The following is a 13,708-nucleotide window of genomic DNA, read 5'->3' as shown; positions in this document are numbered from 1 at the left end:
CCCCAGCTGCTCTGGGCTCAGCTGTGTAACCCCACTGTCCCCAGCGACGCCCGGAGCTTTAACTGGGGTGGGCGTGAGGGTGGGAGGCTGGAAGGGACTGGTGAGGCTGGAAGGGATTCGGGAGGCTGGAAGGGACTGGTGAGGCTGGAAGGGATTCGGGAGGCTGGAAGGGATTCGGGAGGCTGGAAGGGACTGGTGAGGCTGGAAGGGACTGGTGAGGCTGGAAGGGATTCGGGAGGCTGGAAGGGATTCGGGAGGCTGGAAGGGACTGGTGAGGCTGGAAGGGATTCGGGAGGCTGGAAGGGACTGGTGAGGCTGGAAGGGATTCGGGAGGCTGGAAGGGACTGGTGAGGCTGGAAGGGATTCGTTTGCCCATCGTTCAGCTGGCAGCACGAAGGAGGGTACACAGAACACATCTGGGCCAGTTCCAACCAGTTTGTCCCCATGGCCACACGTGGTGAGGCTTGGCTGCTGTCAGGCTCCGCAGGACATTCATCCGTGCAGGGACTCTCTGCAAAATTAATCTGAATTAAGCAAAAGCCGAAATTTCCAGTGGATTTGCTGAACTGTATTAAGCCCCAGTGTGAGTTATGCTAAATGAAATTAAGATGATGTTAATTTTAAGATGGCTCCTGTGCATGTTTGAGAAACATGGAATCATCATGGATATCTCCCTGCAGGAAAACCAGGGGGAGAAGCTAGGGGGATGTGGGTACCTGCTGCTCATTCCAAAATGTGGGAGAGGGATGTTGTTTTCCCACCTGGAAAAGCTGTGAAAAAAGCAGAAAGGATGCTGGGCCATGCTGGGGTTTAGGGCTGGGTTAAGGAGGGGTCTCTCTGAAGCCCCCAGAGCTGAGCCCCCCAGGCCTCTCCCAGCACAGCTCCATCGCAGCCTCTGAGGAGCAGCAACGCCGAGGATTTGCCCTAAGAACTCCCTTCCCCAGTCCTAATCCGCATCACTTTAAGTACAGCAGAGAACCAAATCTGACAGCTGGCTGGGTTTACCCCAGCACCGCATTCTCCACGTGAAATACTCTGGGCTTTTAAGCCCTGTTTGTGCCCCAAAGTGAGAGCAGCATTAACTCGGTGAGTGCAGCAAACAACCTGACTGACACAAATGCACTTACATGGGGAGGAGGAACAAGCTGAGCTACCAGGAGTGGCTTTATCCCTCCAACTAAATCCATGCTTGCCTTTTTGCTGATACAACTAATCAGCAGTTAATGTGCAGTCCCATCAGCACACGGAGGAACAAAGCCCTGTTTCCCTAAGATCTGCATTTCATGCCTGATTGCAAGCTCCGATCAAATCCCTTCCTGCTGTTCCAGTGGGTTTTGCTGAATTCTTCCCCCCGGTGTGGAGTCTGTGATGACTGGTGAGGTAGAAGCCCATGCTCTGGCCTGTTGTTCAGGCAAGGGTTGCTGATTGGGAGCATTTATGGGCCTTCTCTCCTCTACCTGACCAGTGTTTCCACAGTGTGGATAAAGCCTTAATTGTACCTGAGGCTGCCTTCCTCCCCCATCAAATCTGCTTGAAAGTGCCAATGGGTTCAAAAATTATTAAGGTCAGAATAAACATGCAGAAATGCTCACGCATTCATTCCATCATCATATAAGCTTAAATTCCTTAGGCAAGCAGGCTAAAAATATCCCCCGTGCCCAGAAGAGGTAATTACACCGGCACAGAACTCCGGAGGGCCGTGCTGGTTCTCGCCGCGGCTTGAAGTGGTGCCCAGACACAGCACACCCCAGCCGCTCTCTGCCCACCCCACACACCTCCCACAGCCACAGCAGCTCCCACCCAGGGTGGGGAAAACACTGGATCATGAATTCCCCTGGCACAGAGCAGAATCCCAGTTCCCCACGCCAGGATGGGCAGGGATGGCCGGGCCCGAAGGTGGCCGGGGAAGGTGTCCTCTTGGATCATGTCCTCACCCCCCGGGACAAAACGCTCCTGTCAGGCTGGCTTTGGAGAGCCAAGTGCTGTAATGATGACAGACAGTTCCAGATCATCCCCTGCAAAGTCTCATCCCAGAGCTGGCACTCCCCGCCGGGCTCCCGGAGATTTCCCGAGGGGTTGGCACAGAGCAAACCCCACAGAGACTCGTGGGCAGCTGGAGCTGGGCTGGCCCCGTGCCCTGCCCTCCTGCTGCCCTCACACCTCACAGGGCACGGGCTCTCTGTCCAGCGATGACAATTCCCACCAAAGCTCCAGATTCAATTGGCCTCTCTTTTCAGGGAGAGAAAAATCCTGTGGCAGCTGCACCTACACTCGTGTGACCACTGAAAATACATCTGATGACCACAAGCACAGTGTGTGTCCCCCTTCCCAGTAATTCATACAGAAGCAGGGAATTACAATTATTCCTGAAATTATTTTTGACCAAAATAAGACCTCTCACTTCTGATTCAGGAGTGTTCAGGCTCCCCTGTGCCTTCTGCCAGGTAATCAGGGGTGACAGGAGGAGCTAACGAGGAGAGTGACACCTTCATTCCACAGCTCAGCTCCAGACAGAAGATTTGGCTGTGCCCAGTGACCCCAGTGAAGTGTTTGGAGCCCATCTCCTGTGGAATGGAGTTGGTTCTTTCCCTGCAGGGCCTTGTGTGGACGATCTCTTGGGACCGAGACCTTCTTCTTGCCGGGCACAAGTGACCCTTTCCTAGGTCCTGGAGTGGTGAATTCTCCCTCAGGGCCAAATCACATTTCCCATTTGAAGCTCTCCACATGGGTCACTGGCCTGGCTGTTTGATGACATTTCCTCTTAGTCCAACAAAGAGTAATTAACCCTTTAGGAGGAACCACTCTCCCTCAACATCTCTCCCCTGGGCACTGACATTTAAACACGTCAGTTGCAGGAGGAACTTTTCCAGTTGCCTGGAGAAAACGGCTTTGGGAGTATTTTCTTTCATCAGGGCACTTTCACCATTTAAATAGAGCAGATCATTAAAAAAATAAACACAAATCTGCCACGCAGCCACAGCTGAAATTAAAATTGGACAGGTTGATTATAACCTGTCACAGCCACAAGCCAATGAAATTCCATCGGCGGGGCACGGAGGGACCTGAACCTCCCCGAGACGAGTTCCAAGGCCTTTCATCTGAGCTGCACACTTTGATCAGCTGCTGCTGAGTTTGCTGAGCTCCACCAGCGGCAGATGGGCTCACTTCCATGGGGGAGCCGAGCTGCTGGGCACTGGCAGGGGAAGGTCAGCACAGCAGAGGGGCCGGGTCAGGGCCGGACACTGCTCGGGGGGAGCTCCGTCCGTGCCAGGGGTGCTCCTCGAGGCTCGGCTTGAACACCCTTTGCATTTCCTGAGCTCTGCGAGTTCGGTGCCTTGGGGGCAACTTGTGCCGTGGCTGAAAACCCACCCCGGGGAAAAGCTTCCTTAAGCCTCACAGGGAACTATTTAAGGCAGATAAAGCTCAAACTCTGATCTATTCCTAGGGAATTTCCATAAATCATGTTATTTCTGAATCTTTTCCTCTAAGAATGAAGGCTAGAAGGGGTCCTCTGGTTTCATCTTTTGCCTGGCAAGGGATTTTTTGCAAATCAGCTTTTGGGTAGCTGGATCAGTTTATGTGAATTCAGAGTTTAATGCAAAGGAGGATCCTTGGATTTGTGTGTGCACTGTGGGCAGCATGTTAAATTCTGAAAAAGCTGGAAGCTGGATCCATCTCAAGGAACCTCAGACCAGCCAAGCCTTGCACGCTGCAGATGCTCTTTAGTCAGGCAGATCTTTTCACCCCAAAGTCAATTTAATCCCAGTCATGCCATGGCCACCACATCTCACAGCAGTGACCTCTGCAAGAGCACTGAGAACCCAGAACTCTCCCTCCTGCCAGTCAGGAGTGACTCTGCAGCCCCAGTCCCTCCGTTTGTGATCTCCTGGAAGCACCGTGGGTCCAGGATGGTTCTCTTGCCTTTCCAAGCATCCCCCACGTTCTCCTCTCAGTGTTTGGGAGCAATAATTTATGTGCAGAATGCAAGAACTAATTAGACTGTCTCTTGTTTCTGAGGGGGAGCAGAAAGCACAGCAAATAGCATTCCAGCAAAAACGGGGTCAGCTCGGATTAAGCTCCCTTCCCATTTATCTTTGGTCTTTAGCATTAAATTTACCATACATATTAGAAACAAATTTTAATTTTCCACAGCACTGGGCAATATCTTTTCCTTAAAGCCTGGCAGAACATTCATTAGCGTCCTCTCCCTCCCGTTCAGTGTGACTCTCTCCTCATTTGCACATAAATGTGAACTTTGCTGCCTGCACAAACTTGTCTGAACTGACACTGAAGTTCTCTATCAACACTCAGCTCACACCTCCCCACAAAGGAACCTCCTGCCCACCCTCCTGTGCCTTCCTCCACTCTGCTGGTTCGGGACAATTCCCAAAAGCTCTGGGAAGAAGATGCTGCTGGGAACACCAGTATGTGGAGGTAGAAGTGAGTGCATCAGTTGGACTTTCTGTCTAATTAAAGCAGATCTCCCACTTTAAAGTCAGGCTTTAGAGTCAAGCCCATGGCATGAAAAGGTCTTTCCTGAGGACAATTCATCCCCCGGGGCAGGTGCTGGGAGCAGAAGGGCAGCCAGTGGTGAGGGATCTTCGAGGAGCCAGCAGTGCTCAACAAGCTGCTCCTTCCCCAGCTGCCCAGAGGCCCCTCTGAGTGAGTCAGACCCCAAATATCCCGGAAAAAACCCCAAGTCTCACTTCCATGGATGTCAGAGGCATTCTTCTTACCCAACTTCAGGTGTTTTACAGCCCTACATTCCCGGCATGTGATTCCCGAGGGCTGCTTTAGGGATGATTCACACCTGGAGTTCTGCTCCCTCTCCAAGCAGAGGGCTCTCACCTTCTGTGGGACAGTGATACAGATTAATTTCATGCCCATCCCACCACAAACTACTGGGTTTTTAATTAACAAATATTGCCCCATGTATCCTGGAGGAGGGGATTTGGGCCGCAGCGAGGTACTTCCCATCTGCACCAGGAGATAACGGCACCTCCCAGAGCCCCAGAGAGAGCAGAGGACGCCGTGGGAATCTCTCTCAGCTCAGAGAGAGAAGGGGCTGCAGAGCACTGATGGCATTTCGGCTACAAACCCCTGCCCAGTGGGCAGAGCCAGCTGTGTGAGGTGAAAGCTGCCTCAGATCAGGGCACCCCCGGCTCCGAGTCCCTTCGCAGGCGCTTGTTCCTCTGTAATGCCAACCCCACGGCGTGAGGGGACAGCTGTGGCACCGCGGGAGGCTGTCCTAAAGGGCTCCAGCAGCCCGACATTTACAATGCATTGACCCTCTTGACGGCATCCAAACGTTCCTGTTCCTGGCTCCAGCAAGGCAAACAGGAAAACAGCTGCAGTTTCTTACCTGGAGCTGCCGGGGCGCGAAGTCTTTCCCAGTGGATCACAACAATCTCCACCAGCAGGGAGTGGAGGGTAGGAGCCTGGGCAGGAGGAAGCTGCCTGTCAGCAGCTCTGATCCTCATTTCACTCCCCAGCCTCCTGCACATGAGTAAAGTGTGAGAAGAGTCTCGGTGCTGGGACTCTTCCCTTGCAGAAGCGAGGCTGGAACAGAGGGGAATTATCAGAGGACTTGATGGTGCTGCAGATATGGGGAGAGAGAAGCCTCGGAGGAGATGGGAGATAGATGAGATAAGCAGCCCTGTGCAGAGCTGATGGATGGAGAGGGAGTGTGGCTGCCTTTCCTACCTCACTCTTCTAAATATCGATCTGGAAGCGCTCCTGGATCCGTATCAGTGAGCTCTGATTTACGCTCCTGTCTCTGGCTGCCTGTGCTCTTTTCCCCGTGGAAAATCAAAGGCCTTGTACTTACAAATGCCCATTTTCCACCTGGCCAGCACCCTGCCGGGGTGAGCCCCACTGCCTCCAGCTGTGCACAGATGTGCAGGGGCTTTCCCCCCGCAGGCACCCTGGCACAGCAGTGGGGATGGGCACAGAGCACTCCTGAGGCCCTGAAAGGAACATTTTAAAAGTTTTCTTCTCCCAATGTCCTCTGATGTGTCCCTGTCTCTGTTCGGTCCGAGGAATGTTGTTTCGCTTCCCCGATGTGCCATTCCTGCAGGCCTGTTTGAACTCGAGGAACTGCGTTTTCCTCACGATTTCCAAGCCAGGTTTAAGGACTGCCAAAGGCAGCGCAGCCGTGGCACTCCAGGCACGAGGAGTCCTCTCTGAGGGGTGTCAGGGAGCAAGAAAGGCACACAGGGCAAAGACGGGTCCCAAGTCACCGGTGCTGTAAATAAATGTGCCTCTGCTCTCAGCACTGCTTCCCCTCGCCGTGCTCCGAGGGCTTCCCTGAACTGAAACACTTCCACATCTGCAGGGAGGGGATGGGGAGAGAAAACTGTTCCCTGAAGATAAAGAGCGCAATCATCGATTTTATTTTCCACTTTCCACATCAATGATGGGAAGTTCTCCTCCAGGGACAGGCAGCAACATGCTCCACTCTACCCCTCCCCAGTCAGCAGCACAAAGCAGCCCTGGCCATGGGGATGTGAAGCTCCAGGAAGATCAGAGCCGGGGCAGGAGGGGAGGCAGGGCCGAGGCAGAGCCCGAGGCCATGGACAAGAGTTACACCAAGGTCAGGCCTTGAAGCTGTGTCTACAGAAGCCAACGGAGGCAGAGCAGCTCTGTCAAGATCCCCCAAAAGAAAAAGAAGAAAAAAGACAAACACAAGGAAAAGAAAAGAAGATGGCATAAAAATCCAGGCAGAAGCTGTCACACATGAGAACGCTTCCTTTTAAGCCAAAAATAAATAATATATAAATAGGGCTTCCTGCTGCTTGCAGACACTGGAGTTGATCAGAAGCTCAAATACCTCAAGGAAATGAGCTTTGTTCACTTGATTTCTTCCTCTGACTGCTCCTTTTATCCGTTTTCCCCTTTTACACCAGCTCTGTGTGCTGTGACACTGTGCCCTTATGAACAAAAAGCTCCCCCTCCAGTTGGGCCAGTGACTCAGCTGCTGCTCACATTTCTCCTGAGCCACTGTTTAGGAGACAAAACCTTCAATTTGCCTTCAGTTCTGGGATCACAGATGGCCAGGAAGGTGTGATTTCAAGGTCCTTGAGGGACTCTGTTACCTCCAGGGACCGAGGTCCTTCCCCACAGGTGAAGATCTATCCCCTGGAGCTGCTCCAGGGCTGGAGCCCCTCTGGAGCCGGGCTGGGAGAGCTGGGGGTGCTCAGCTGGAGAGGAGAAGGCTCCAGGGAGAGCTCCGAGCCCCTTGCAGGGCCTAAAGGGGCTCCAGGAGAGCTGGATGTGGGAAAAGGGCAAAACTGGGACCTGCCTCTATTTTTCTGCAAGGGTCACTTTGGGCTTCACAGCCTCCCCTTGGTCTCTTTCTCCCCCCAGCTGCCGTTTTTCAGCAGGTTGGGGCTCAAAGCTCGTGGCACACCATGGACAGCCTCGTGCTAAATGCCAGGAAATTCTGCAGCAGAAGCAGGCAATCATTCTGGGCAGCTTAATCTTTGCCTGCTTAAATTAAGATCTTTTACAAGGGCTTTATTTTCAAGGAAAGAGTGATCAGCTTGTCCTGAAAATGAGATTCTTTTAAAGTGTTTCATCTGCATTACCCGCGTTTGACAAGTCTGACGTGATGGAAGCCCTGGTGGAGGATGTACTTAGAGGGCTTGGTGCAAACTGCGGGCAGGGAAGGGATCTGTGTTCTCAGGGAACGGACCTGCAGCTGCCTCCAAGTCAATTCCTGCCAATGCCCCACCTCTGCTGCCTCCCACAAGCAACTAAATCCTGAATTTGTTGCTCTGTTCCCATCCCTGCATTTTTCTTTGCAATTAAGCGCTGCTTTATTTTATGGCTGTGCCTGTGCCTTGGTGTAAAATGCATCATCCCAAAGCAGGAGTGAGGGTTTCACTGAGTCCCTGGGAGCCACCAGCCAGCCCAGGAGCTGTCACACCAGTCAGACCAGTCTGGCATCGCCTGGGGCTTGTTAACCATGAAAGCAGCAGCTCCCCATTTTATCCAGGGCAGGGGAGAGTTGATATCATCATGTTCAGCAAGGAAGTGACAAAAATAACATCGGTGCCCTTGGTGAATGCAGTGATGGACACCCCCAAACAGCCCAGTGGGAGACACCAGCCAGGTGGGAAATGCAGGGAATGAGCATTTTGCATGTTCCAATTTGTTCTGCCCTTCTCCTCTGCTTAATAAGGGAGAGGAGGCGCTCGGTGTGTGGAATGGGAAAGAGAAACCAGGCGGCAGCAGGGCCTTTCCCACTGTGCTGGATGGAGCTCCCGTGTCCCAGCAGGAATGGCAGTGCCTGTCCCCAGGTATGGAACCAAAGGAATGAACAGCGGGGCTCCCACCATCTCTCACTTTCAGGCAGCTGGCTCCTGTTTAAATAGTGAGAATCTTAATTTTTAGCTTGATTTGGGCTGCTCTTCCTCGTATTTAATTCCAGCACAGAGATGCAGGGCCAGGGCTCAGAGTAACCTGGTCTAGAGGAAATTCCCTGCCCATGGTAGGGTTGGAATGAGGTGGGATTTAAGGTCCCTTCAACCCAAATCATTCCATGATTCTCTGACCTTCTTGGGCTAAGCTTAAGCACAGGGACACTGATTCCTCGAGAGAAGAGCTGGGACAGCTCCTGATCAGTCCCAACCCGGCCCCTCCCTGCATCCATAAATTATCTGTGTCCTTTTTCTTTCTTCTCTTTCCTTGCTCTTTTCCTCCCAAATTAAATAAAAACTTCGACACCAAGCTCAGGCTGCTGGTAACATTAATTACACCTGGATGGGGGTAGAGCTCCTGTGTCACAGTCTGAACAGCACCCAGCAACTGACACAAATCCTGGCACTCCAAACCTCAGAGTGTCCTCAGGAAAGGCTGATCCCAGGGGGAATGAAACAGGATGGTGGAGAAGAGAGGTGGAGGTGGAGAGAGAAGGGGAGGAAGGAACAAGTTGAGAGGCCCAAATTTTGTGCTGCTCCCTGTCCCACCATGGAGCTGAGTCATTGCCATGCTCCCACCCCTGGTGGGGCTTTCCCAACCTGTTCCTGTCCTCCAGGAAGCTCATCCAGGTGCTGAGTGCCCAGCCCTGATCCCCAGGCAGGGTGAGGGCCGTGAGAAACCTTCCCCTGTGCAGCAGCGGAGAATTGCCGCGGATCAGTCCGGAGTGACGGGAACTGCGGGAGAGCGGCGGGGCCGGAGCGCGGCCAGACCCCGCTGCCCACGGCTTGGGTGGGACTGGTGAGTCCATCACTTCAGCCTCATGGAGCATCAGCAGCTCTCCTCAGTGAACTCAATCGAAGGAACATCTATCCCGCTCGGAGCGCCGGCCACGCGCGGCGACGGCTCTTTGCACACAAACGTCCCTCTGCGTTTCCCTCCGGCCTGGGCTGGACTGGAGCTACCGGCCCCAGGAGCAGCAGGAATGCAGGGCAGGAGGGAACAGAGCAGGGGAAACAGAGCTGGGAGGGCTGGGGGACAAGGGCAGAGTCACCGGAGCAGCACCAGGTGGTTGGGCCGTGTCCTTCACTCGTTATGTCCGTGTTTAAGCCAAAAACCAGCAGTGGAGTGGTCACCCTGCAGGACTGAAGAGGATTTGAAATGCAGCAACCAGAGATATCCACAAGCTCTGCTTTTCCGTGTAATTTTCTGAATTTGGCCCCTGTTTCTTGCTCTGGGCTGTGCAACACCTGTGGCTGACGGCTCTCAACAGCAGCCTTCCCATGCCTCCATCGGGATCTCGGGATGCAGCAGGGGAATGTCCCATCCACCCGCAGTGCTGCTGGAGAGGGCTGGAATACAGCTCCACGTGAACTCACGGCAGCTGGAAAACATCCCCCTCCAACTCGGGCTGCCACTCAAAATGAGGCTTAAATACCTTATTTGCAAATACAAAGAACAGGAAGAAAAAACTCCCAGCTGGAGGGAAGCAGCTATGGGATAAGAGAAGATGTGTGTCCATTCTGACAGCTCCTGCAGGGAAACAATTGTTTAAATGAAATAAATCAGAGAAACGCAGAATGGGTTGGGTTGAAGGAGCTCTTTGCAGAGCCACGGAGCCTCCTCTCAAACCCAGCAGGTTTTGTCTCCCATTTGCAAGTCCCTTCCCGCAGGAAACATTTCAAACCTCCAGCACCTCTCCCCTGTCAGCATCCTGCCCTGGGCTGGGGGCAAGGCCTGACACCAGCAGAAAACGTGGATCCCATTTCCTCAGCGTGCTGGAGAAGCAGGGAGGGATGAGGGAATCGCGGCTGGTGGCCCAGGGAGGAGCTGGTGGGAAGCCAGCAGTTTTCACACAAACCCGCAGGGGGTTTATTTGCCTCTGCTGAAATCCAGTGTGTAATTAACTGATCTCTGATAACATTTGCCTTGTCAGGATAGAATTCAGATTTTATCTTGTCTGACAGCAGCATTTATGGTGTTAATGCTGGGAGAGAAAGGGAGACGCTGTAATTGTGGAAACCCTATTTAATTTGAGGATTCTGTTATCTTGTCACCGGGGCTGAGATTTCACTAATAGATTCTGACTCTGGCAAAATTATATGCTCAAATAGATGGGATTTTAACAGACAAGTTCCCATTGATATTTCTGTGGAGATACAGTGCCTGCACTGAATGTTTAGAGACGTGGCTTTGCTTGGGGAAATCGTGGGAGCGAAAGGGTCGGAGCAGAGCTGGATCATCCCAGGGTGGGAGCAGAGGATCCTCAAGGCAGGCAGGACACAGAACCCCTCCCATAGCGCCTCCGAGGCACCAGCTGTGACTTGGTCGTCCCAGTCAAAGTCCCCACCCTGGCGTGACCGGAGCAGGAAGGACGGGCCCTGGCGTGCTCCAGGCTGGGTCTATAAACAAAGTTATTTCCCGGGAAGGACAAATACCCACAGAATTTTCAATACCCTTCCCAGCTAATGGACGATCAATTATTTCTATTTATGGCAAAATCATAAACTCCAGGCTCCAGGAACCCGTTGCGTCTCCATCAGGATTATTGATTATCTTGCAGCTCTCTAACAACTGTTCCTGGGAGATCCCCTCCCTTCAGCGCAGGCCCATTCCAGCACAAACCCTGCAGAAACCCATCATTTGTGCCTGTTGGGTGTGCAAGTGAATGTGCAGGGCTTTGGAAGACCCTGCTTGTGCTTAAAAAATATTTGCCTGGAAACCGAAGTGGTGATAAAGCCGCCTGTGCCCGCTATCAGGCGGGAGCACGGAGCAGATGTCTGCTCCACAACACCGGAATACTCGGCTCCGGTAGCATAATCCAGCCATGCTGGATTTACCCAACAGTTTTATCTTCCTCGCTGCTTTTTCCCCCCTTCCTCTGTGTAAGATAAGAGAAACACACACACACACACAAAATCACAAATAGCCTTGTTAGTAGGTATTGGAGGGGGTTTTTACTCGTTTGTTTATTTATTTATAGCTGATTAACTCTTATCGGTGATGCCAGCTGGCAGCAAGACAAATGTGACACCCCATTAACACCTGATTCCCTGGGAACGCTGCGCGGATGAGCGATGTTGTTTTGGGGAGGCACCCGCTGGGTTTGGCTCAGGGCCCCGAGGTCCTGCGTATCTTCCTTCCCCCGGAGCATCGCAGAGCGGGGGCGCCGAGGCAGCGGCTCTGCCTCCCCTCCCTCTCTCCCTGCCTCCCTTCCCTCTCTCCCTGCCTCCCCTCCCTCTCTCCCTGCCTCCCCTCCCTCTCTCCCTGCCTCCCTTCCCTCTCTCCCTGCCTCCCCTCCCTCTCTCCCTGCCTCCCCTCCCTCTCTCCCTGCCTCCCTTCCCTCTCTCCCTGCCTCCCCTCCCTCTCTCCCTGCCTCCCCTCCCTCTCTCCCTGCCTCCCTTCCCTCTCTCCCTGCCTCCCTTCCCTCTCTCCCTGCCTCCCTTCCCTCTCTCCCTGCCTCCCCTTCCCTCTCTCCCTGCCTCCCTTCCCTCTCTCCCTGCCTCCCTTCCCTCTCTCCCTGCCTCCCCTCTCTCCCTGCCTCCCCTTCCCTCTCTCTGCCTCCCCTTCCCTCTCTCCCTGCCTCCCTTCCCTCTCTCTCTGCCTCCCCTCCCTCTCTCCCTGCCTCCCCTTCCCTCTCTCCCTTCCTCCCCTCCCTCTCTCCCTGCCTCCCCTCCCTCTCTCCCTGCCTCCCCTTCCCTCTCTCCCTGCCTCCCCTTCCCTCTCTCCCTGCCTCCCCTTCCCTCTCTCCCTGCCTCCCCTCCCTCTCTCCCTGCCTCCCTTCCTTCCCTCTCTCCCTGCCTCCCTTCCCTCCCTCTCTCCCTGCCTCCCTTCCTTCCCTCTCTCCCTGCCTCCCTTCCCTCCCTCTCTCCCTGCCTCCCTCCCTCTCTCCCTGCCTCCCTTCCCTCTCTCCCTGCCTCCCTTCCCTCTCTCCCTGCCTCCCTTCCCTCCCTCTCTCCCTTCCTCCCCTCCCTCTCTCCCTGCCTCCCCTCCCTCTCTCCCTGCCTCCCCTGTTTTCCCTCGGGATGTGAGAGCGGCGTCTGCTGCCTGCACATCCCGTGGGTGATTTGTGCCTCCTGGAGAGAGTTTTAAATAGCCTCGGGCACTGCAGTTACTTCATTTATTGCTCTGAGGAAATCGGGTTCAGGGCGGGACCCGAATCAGGTTCAGCAGCCAGAGCTGGTGCAGGAAGGAGCAGTGATAGAACCGAGAGCTCGGGCAGGAGGAGCTTCCATTTCCCTTGGAAACACATCAAGTGTGTCACAACATCCTGCTCAAAACACATAAAACATCGACTGAAAGCCAAGAAGCTTTTGTTCTCCTGATGAAATATTGAAATTTGCCCAGGAAGCAGGCAGAACTCATGGGGAAAAAAAAAAAAAAAGATAAAAATCATTCTGCCAAAAGCTTAACAAATTCCATCCTTGGCAGGGAAACCTCCTGACCACACTCCCTTCTCCCAGTCAGAATCCTAAAGTGGTTTGAGGACCTTAAAGACCATCTTGTTGCAATGCAGGGACACCTTCCACTGTCCCAGGCTGCTCCAACCCCCATCCAGCCTGGCCTTGGACACTTCCAGGGGCCCAGGGGCACCCACAGCCTCTCTGGGCACAAATTCTCCTCAGTACAAGTTCTAAACTTCCACTGATCCATGTCCCCAGGTGCCACAAGCCTTGTAAACCCCTCCAGGGATGGTGACTCCACCACTGCCCTGGGCAGCTGTGCCAGGGCTGGACAACCCCTTTCCATGAAGAAATGTCCCCAAACATCCAGTCTGAACCTCCCCTGGTGCACCTTGGGGATGTTTCCTCTTATCCCATCACTTCTTACTAGGGAACAAAATCCTTTCTTTGGGGAAGAAAAGCCTGTTGGTTAAAAGAGTTCCTTCTAATTCCCTTGAGACAAAAATTAAACTCCCAGGAAGATCTGTTTTGCTCCATCTTGCTTGCTTTTTACCAGTTCTCTCTCTAAAGGCGTTACTGAGATACTTTTGAAAGCACAGAGTCTTATCTGAACCTCTGCTCTCTTTTTGGAAATGATTTAGTGCAGCTCTCTTATCTGGGCAGAATTAAAGGCCTTGCAAGGTGTTTGTACCCTGCTATCCCTCCTCCTCACCTCCTCCAAAATATGCTAAGGACTTTAAATAAGCATCATTTAAAAAAAAAAAAAAAAAGGAAAAAATGCAAGAGCTGAGGGTAAAATATTGTTCTTTTGTGAAGCGGGGTCGGAAAGCAAACAAACCTTCCACGGGTGGCTGGCAAAGAAACGAGGAAGGAAACAAAAGCTGCTC

This window comes from Aphelocoma coerulescens, chromosome 23, assembly GCF_041296385.1.
Source record: "Aphelocoma coerulescens isolate FSJ_1873_10779 chromosome 23, UR_Acoe_1.0, whole genome shotgun sequence".
Classification (NCBI taxonomy): Eukaryota; Metazoa; Chordata; class Aves; order Passeriformes; family Corvidae; genus Aphelocoma; species Aphelocoma coerulescens.
Note: the sequence above shows the minus strand (reverse complement) of the source record.